The following is an 8,450-nucleotide window of genomic DNA, read 5'->3' as shown; positions in this document are numbered from 1 at the left end:
TCTTTCTTTCTTTCTTTCTTTCTTTCTTTCTTTCTTTCTTTCTTTCTCTCTCTCTCTCTCTCTCTCTTTCTTTCTTTCTCCCTTTCTTTCTTCCTTCCTTTCTTTCTTTTGTTTTTTGCAGGGGGGAAGGCAGAGCTATTGGGATTAAGTGACTCGCTCAAGGTCACACAGCTACTAAGTGGCTGGATTTGAACTCAGGTCCTCCTGACTCTAGGGACAGCGCTCTATTCACTGAGCCACCTAGCCACCTCCCTATCCTACCTTTTTTCCTTATGCTTCTTCCTAAAGGTCAGCCTCCCACAGAAGGTCTATGTTTTTGATTTTTTGCTTTTTGGAGGGCGGTTGGGGTTAAGTGACTTGCCCAAGGTCACACAACTAGTAAGTGTTAAGTATCTGAGGCCAGATTTGAATTCAGGTCCTCCTGACTTCAGGGCCAGTGATCTATTCACTGTGCTATCTAGCCACCCCAAGGTCTATGCTTTATGTTGGTATTCCTCAAGCATCCCAGCTCACATTTTTTTTTCCAATCTGAATTGCATTTTACTTTTCATCCCTAGCTATAAGCTTTCTAGACCAATTTTGTTAAAGCACCATCTCTTTATTGGTGTTAGTGATGCCTTATATTTGAATGTTATCTGTTAGTTTGTAAAGAGACTTGGCAGAAAGTGTCTCTCACTGGGTTAAACAACAGATTCAACAGCTATTAGTTCTATGGAAGACTGTTACAAACTGAGTAGCTATAGACAAGTGACAAGCACTCTGTCTTTGCCTCAGTTTCCCCATAATTAAAACAAAGCCAACGTTTCCCAGAGGTTGTTTTTTTTTTTTAACATGCTACTTGTTCCTTTTGCCAGATCACTGAAGATGTTTAACAAGACCAAAGTCAACAATAAACCCTCAAAGCCCAGGGGACACATTCTTCCTAGTCAAAACATTTCTATTAGTTCAACTCTTGCTTTGGTTTAAAGTTTTAAATTCACATTATACTGGTTGTATTCAAGCCAAATGACTGATTTTTCAAAATTTAGATGTTGTAAGACACCATATGAGAGCATGCTCCTTATTTAGTAATTATGAAATTCTTTGGGGGGAAAACATCCCATCCCCACCCCAACAAATTTGTTTGGCCTGATTTGTTCAATTTAAATTGCCTATTATTGAACATACTTCCACTGTCTCCTGGATATTTTTATTGTTTTCTCTCAATGTTGGCAAGCCAGTGTTTTTCAAATTACTGAGGACAAAAGTGGCAAACAAGGTATTTTCAGTCCTCTAGGACCTCCCAAAGTCTTCGTGACTTTTCAAAGCTAATTGTAAATTGCTAGGTTGCCAATTCATCTATCCCACCACTACATTCACTCCCTAGTTCTGCGGGTCCACACGCATTCTGTCCTACCTACTAGCTGTGTGTGTGTGTGTGTGTGTGTGTGTGTGTGTACTTTCCACTTTCTTTCCTTTCTTTTTTAGTCTCATCACTTTTTAATTAGCTATACTTTTGGCATCCTTTCCCCAGCAATGCCATTGGCAAGTGGTTCTTAGACATTTCTACCATCATTTTTTTTTTTTTGCTTTTTGGAGGGCAATTGGGATTAAGTGACTTGCCAAAGGCCACACAGCTAGTTTTTTACCCTCATTTTTTAATGGCCTACTTTTTCTACTTACCCAATTTTTTGATAAGTTAAAAAAAGTCTTCCCTTCCTTAATCCCTCAATCAGTCTGACTAACTTTTTGGTATTAGATTTCCTTTCTGTTCTTCCTATTAGTTCAGTTTAGGCTGTCTTAATTCAGCACTGACATTTTTGCTACTTTAGGACTTCATTTCTTTCTTTCTTTTTCTTTTAAAGCAATTGGGGTTAAGTAACTTGCCCAAGGTTACATGGTTAGTTTTTTTGTGTGGGGGTTAAGTGTCTGAGGCCAGAACCGATCTTGGGCCCTCCCGACTCCAGAGCCGGCGCTCTTACTCCCTGGGCCATCCGGCCGCCCCAGGATTTCATTTTATGTCAGACAATAGTATAAGCAGCACAAAGGTCTGTGTGTCTGCCCTCTCAGTCCCTCTCAGTCCCTCTCATGCCCTCCTGACTGTGTCTCTAGTTCATCATCTTGCTCCTTCTATTAACGAGGCTCGACAATATTAGACCGCTGAAAACCATTGGAAAATACTAAAAGTCATTGCCTTTTCTTCTGAAACTCAGGATTAGGGTTGATTTTCTTTTTTAGGGATTTGTACAGTTTCCTGTGGGGACTCAGAGGACTCCACGGTCTGCTTTTTTTAGAGCATAAAGGGTGACTCTAATAAACATGCCACTAAGTTGAGTAAGTCACTGTAAGATTAATGTGCATTGTTATCCCTAGTCTCATCTTATGCTGACTGCTGCCTTCAGGAACTTACTATTTGAACATTTTATACACTGGTCTCCTCCTGCACCCTCCATCCTCTTCTCTACATTAGATTTCCTTTTCAGATTCAAAGCAGGGCCAACAATTCCAATTCTCCCTCTCTCTGTCTCTCTCTGTCCCTCTCTGTCTCTCTCTCCCTCTCTCTCTCTGTCTCTCTCTCCTTCTCCCTCTCTCTCCCTCCCTCTCTCTCTCTCTCTCTCTGTCTGTCTGTCTCTCTCTCTCTCTGTCTGTCTCTGTCTGTCTCTTTCTTTCTCTCTCTCTCCTTTCTTGTCCCCAGGAGACAAGCTGTATCATTTGTGTTTTCCATTTCAACCTTCTTTATCCAAGGGCCTGAGAAACTTAAATCAAGTTTAGTACAAACTGAGATCTCCCTGACCTTCTAAGATAGCAATGTTATTGCCTTTTCATCCAGTGTGTTTTACATTTTTAAAATACAGAAGTTGCAAAATGAGTGAATATGGTTAACTGGTGGTTAATACCATGAAGAGGTTTCCTACAAGGATATAAAAATATTGTAGGCACTATTTTCTAGGGAGTTAACTCTCTGTGTGGCTATAGACACCTCTCTTAGGCCTCTGTCAATAACTTGAATTGAGTCAGTGATTATTCATACTTTAGGGATACTATAATTTCAATAGACAATCCATTCTCTTAGCAAACTTCTTTGTAAGTCACAGGACATTAAACTGAGTGAAAAAAATTTTAAAAGACTTCAGAAAATAAGAATGAGGAGAGGGGAGTTAGGTGTTTAATCAACTGGAGGCAGTTAGGTGGTGCAGTGTTTATATAGAGTGCCAGGCCTGGAGTCAGGAAAACCTGAGTTCAGATATAGCCTCAGACACTTACTAGCTATGCAGCTTTGGGCAAGTCACTTAACCTCTGGCTCAGTTGCCTCAACTGTAAAACGGTGATAATCAGAGAATCTAACTCCTTAAAAATTTACACGAGAGTGTTGTTATGAGGATCAGATAAGATAATATTTGTTCTGGAACACAGTAAGTACTATATAAATGTTAGTAGTTATTACTATTTTCAATTATTCCCCATCATAAAGTCTGATCTTCTAACTCATAAACAATGATCTAAAGAGCCGTATTTGCATAAGAAAGCCCAGCGCTCTGGATTTCCAGAGACTTCCGTGAAAGGATTTGAACCTTGAACACTGTGGATTCTTCCAAGTCCTACTTTTGAGGGAGTGTGGGATTGAAATCTGAAATCTTCTCAGTTCAGAGAACTTTGGAACTCTAAGGAAGACCACAGATACTGTATTGTCTGCTTTCATTCTGCTAACTGCCAGCTTCCTTCTCTCTACATCTCTTCTTCCACAGAGCACAGATAATAGTCAATGTTCTCCTAGGGAAAGAACTGCTTCCTGAGACAGGCACAAGGACAGAACGGAAGTAGCCCACTCTCATGCATTTCTTTGTGCCTGGTCCACCTTCTTCCCTTGCTTTTAGCCTGTTCCTTCTTTCCTCTGCATCATTCACAAATTGCAAAGATGGCCAACATCATCATTCTTCACTACTGCAAGACCAGGTGATGTGACTTAACCCACTCTAGACATCTTTCTTGCTTTCTCAGTTGGGACCCTGAATCATCTGACTTTTTATCTTCGCAACTTCCACTCCTGACCAAAATCTGTGGTTGGATAGATAGAATAATACAATAATTTTAATCTCCTATTACTGGTGTGAGTAAATTTACTCTCACCTGATAATTATCCCACAATAACTCACTTCATATCAACTGCCTTGACTTTTTTGTTTGCTCTCATTTCCCTGCCTTTTTTACCATTTTCTGGGCAGAAACTTTTTGAAAAATAAGAACATGAGGATTTTGAAGCAAAGGTTCAAATTTTCCAGCGGAAGTTCTTCTCTTTACAACCTTGGCATCTGCTCCTTCTCACAAGGATCCTAGCAGAGACATCTTTGACCTAACAATTCAACTCCATGACAAGCTTTTCTGTTCGAGGTTGGTGGTTTATCCACACCTGGACCATTAGTGCCACAGTTAAGGGGACTGACCTTTGACTGGTGCCCTTGGCTCATGTTTCAAGTTCTAAATTGGCTTCTGGCCTGTTGATTAAAATTTGTTTGTTTGAACTGAAAGGATCAGAAATGGTAGCTATTATCTGGCTCCTTTAACTGAGATTTCATGCCAGATGCAATGTGCTATGCGTCTGTGTACATGTATGTGTGCATATGTGTGGACTCTATGTACTTACTGATAACATCTAGCATTTATATTGCACGTTAAGGTTTACAAAGCACTTTACAAATATTATCTCACTTTATCCTCACAACAATCCTGGAGGGTAGGTGATATTATTAGTCCTACTTTACAGATGAGGAGACTAAGAGAAACAGGGGTTAAGTGACTTGCCCAGGGTCACACAGTAAGTATATGAGGTCACATTTGCACTCAGATATTCCTGATTCCAGGTGCAGTGCTAAATCCACTGGACCACCTACTTTTCTTTGAACATATCTGGACATCATCTTTGCCTTCAAGATGGCAACTCAAACAAGTTGTTGACCCAGAAATTGACCTTTGCCGAGTCTCTTCATGTTCTAGGCCTATACCAGTCTAGGTGACTCCAAGATTCTTTCATCTCAATTAAGAACAATTACAAAAATGTTGCAAAGAAACGTCAGTTAAGTATTGTGTTTTTGTTCATTTACTGAATTGCATTCACCAGGCCAAGAAAACAAGTAGCTAACTAGTAAACAGAAGGGTAACACAGTGCTACTACTTAAGAAGTTGATTTGATTTATTCAGTTTAGGCAGCAAAATTTAGGTCTGCCACATCTTAAGTGACCAAGGGTCTAGAACAGAGTTGGGCAACACAAATCTCCAGGCTTTGTAGGATAGATTGCAGATCATTTGAATTCAGCAAAATATATTTTGAACATCCTTCAGTCAATTCACGTTTGGACAGGAAAGTGCTCCTTAAATTCATTTTTCACAAGTAAAAAATGAATACAAAACTGTTTTACTCAAGGAAACATTTCCTCTTCAGAAGATATGATGACTAATTATTTACTTGCTGGCATAGCTGGTGAATAACTGTCCATTAAGGAAGTTAAATGCTAATCACTTATTCCTGTATCCAATTATTTTGAACCTATCCTCTGACTAACTCTTAGGAACTAACTAGGAAAGGAATTTCTAATTTGTGGTGTTTTCTTCTCTTTTTGAGCTTCCTAGGAAGAAAAAACACTGCACAGATTTTCGGGAATTAAAAACAACCAGTTTTTACTACTTTATAACTCAAAACTATCATGATGGTTTCCTTTCTCATTGTTCTTCAGCAAGGAGGCTCAGTGGACAGAGTGCTGGACCTGGAGTCAGGAAGACTCATCTTGTTGAGTTCAAATCCAACCTCAGACACTTACTAGATGTGTGACCCTGGGCAAGTCACTTAACCCTGTTTGTCTCAGTTTCTCATCTGTAAAATGAGCTGGAGAAGAAAATGGTGCATCACTCCAGTATCTTTGCCAAGAAAACCCCAAATGGGGTCATGGAGGGTTGAACGTGACTTAAAGACAACTTAATACAACACCCCAAAGCACCTTGACTTAAGGTTAAATATAAACAAGATTTTGTATTGACAAGTTGGGGAGTCACTGAAAGAAAGTTGTGGGGGGAACTAGAGTCAGAAGACAAAAAACCCTAGGTTTAGGATGGAAGACAGAATGCATGGTCCAGACTCCACAATGTCACTTCTCCCATATCAAAAGAAATTGCATATGACAAATACAATTAGTGTCAAAGTACTAAGCTTTGGTCTCCCGAGAATTTGAATTTAGACACAGAAGATGAACAGTGGACTTATGTCTATATGCTCACAGGGATGAGAGCAGGGGCAGTTCTTAGTATTAGAATTCACTTGTGGCAGCGGCGGAGCCAAGATGTCGAAGTAAAAGCAGAAACCTGCTTGAGCTGTCACTCCAACCACCTCCCATACCTGTAAAATAATGAGTCTAAACAAATTTCAGAGCTACAGAATCCACAAAGGGACGGAGCTGCCCTCTGAACCTATGCTCATTTTGTTCATTTTCTGTAAACCTCAATCTCAACCACCTCTTCCTCCCACTTAGCCCCATTGATGGAATCCTAGTAATGCTGCCCAGCCCCAGTATTCTAACTTCATTAGACACCTGGCCCCACTGAGCAGCAGGCCCACTGCACCTACCTAAACCACCCCCCCTCCCCCGCCCCACAATATCCTAAGTTCTTCATATATGCCTCACTGGTGCATCCCTGAACTCTCAGTTCCCACAGAAGCAGCAGGTGTGTCCATGTGATGGGAACCCAGTTACTGCCTCTACCTGGTCACTGCCCCCAGACCCATTCCCACAGAAACAGGTGTGTTCTTGTATTCAATCACAATCACATCATCCATCTATCCCAAGACAGGACCACAATACCTAACTATCTGTCTTAACCAGACAGGACCATGATAGGTAGGCAGTTGGAGGGCAGAATGACCAGAACGTTTAACCACTGAACCATAGATGGGACCCCTGCTCCATTACCTAATCCCTTAACAAACTCCTCCTGCCTTTTTAATATTAATGATTTTCCTCTATTCTATGACAATTCTGTTGTGTAATTGCATCTTTACCCTATAAAAATCCACCTTGCTTTCTCTCAAGTTGCTGATTCCTCTTGGAATTTAGCCTGCTCCATGAGAGGCATCAATCTCAATAAATGCCTGTACTTGGATTAGAGGTGGTCTGACTGAATTCTCTGAGATGGTTCTACCACAACACATGAAACTGCAATAGTTTGGGGAGGGGAAGCCCCCACCTTAACAGTTTTTGGCATCCCTGGATTTAAACTGCAATCGCTTTTTGGAGTCCCTGGGTGGGCTCAAGTCTGACTGACTTCCCCCTCCACATGGAACAGAAGTCTCTGATTCCAACCCCCTCTAATCCAAAGGTGAGCCTCTCTTTTTCCCTTCTCTTAGCTAGGAGTTTCTTCAAGCACCTAGGAAGGCTTGACTGGATCACTTGGGCCCTTGTGGTCCTCTAGACAGAGGACGCTCTGCTTGGGAATTTCGCGGGGAGTTCTTTATGAACTCAATTCTTCGTCCTTCAGTGGGATGCCACTGAAGAGATGAACATGGCTATAGGGGGGATTTCCTTAAGCTTATTGGCATTTAGTCCCAACTCCCATCCCATGGGACTACTATACTGTAGTAGTGCCTGCTCTTTATGTAATCTGGAAGCCCAAGAAAAGTTATCTTTATCAGTACTTTCTGTTTATATCTGTCTGCTCTATGTCTGTCACCTTGTAAGATTCAAAATGCAGCCAGCCAGAAAAGAAAAAAAAAACTGTACCTGGGTTAGAAAAATTGATTATCTCTTAAAGAAAGGTTGCTGGCAAAACCAAAAAACAAAAAAAAACCTCTCTTTCTAGAGTCCTTGGACTCTAGGCAAGTTCTGGAGGTGGAAAGACAGATAGAAAAAGAGGAAGGGGAAACTTCTCCCCTAAGATTTATCTAAGAGAAAAGGGGTCACTTCACTGATCAAAGAGAGGCAGGTTTCAAAGCTGCACTTTGGAATAGGACTAGCGCTTAACCCTTTCCTGGGTCACAGAAAGAGAAATGTGCAATATCATTGGGAATATAGATCTAAGTCATTGAATTCATTCTTGTTACTATCTGGCACTAAGATAAATTGGAAAAATGCATAGATTTGAAAAAGAGGTGCCTCAGAAATGAAACTTTGAGCTCTCCAGTACAGGGAAGAGGGGACTAGGTGCCATTGGATCTTTTCCAGGGTCCCACTCACCTTGAATGGAAGGTTCAAGGCTCTCATTTTCAAAGAAATTTTAAGGGGAAGCTAGGGGGTGCAGTGAATAGAGCACCAGCCCTGGATCAGGAGGACCTGAGTTCAAATCCAGCCTCAGGCATTTAACACAAAAACTAGCCATGTGACCTTGGGCAAGTCACTTAACCCCAATTGCCCTCCAAAAAGCAAAGAAGAAGAGGAGGAGGAGAGGAGGAGGAGGGGAGGAGGAGGAGGAGGAGGAGGAGGAGGAGGAGG

The 8,450-nt window shown here is 41.2% G+C and overlaps 1 protein-coding gene across 1 annotated transcript in view; it reads right to left on the bottom strand.

Moving 5' to 3' along the window:
• The window catches only part of NHS (NHS actin remodeling regulator), a 485,191-nt gene that overhangs the window by 203,366 nt on the left and 273,375 nt on the right, over positions 1-8,450 (bottom strand). The window lies entirely within an intron of this gene.

Source organism: Petaurus breviceps, unplaced genomic scaffold (assembly GCF_028583685.1).
Source record: "Petaurus breviceps papuanus isolate PSGF00001 unplaced genomic scaffold, PetGlider_PUasm1.0 419, whole genome shotgun sequence".
NCBI lineage: Eukaryota > Metazoa > Chordata > Mammalia > Diprotodontia > Petauridae > Petaurus > Petaurus breviceps.
Note: the sequence above shows the minus strand (reverse complement) of the source record. Positions and strands in the feature narration are given on the sequence as shown.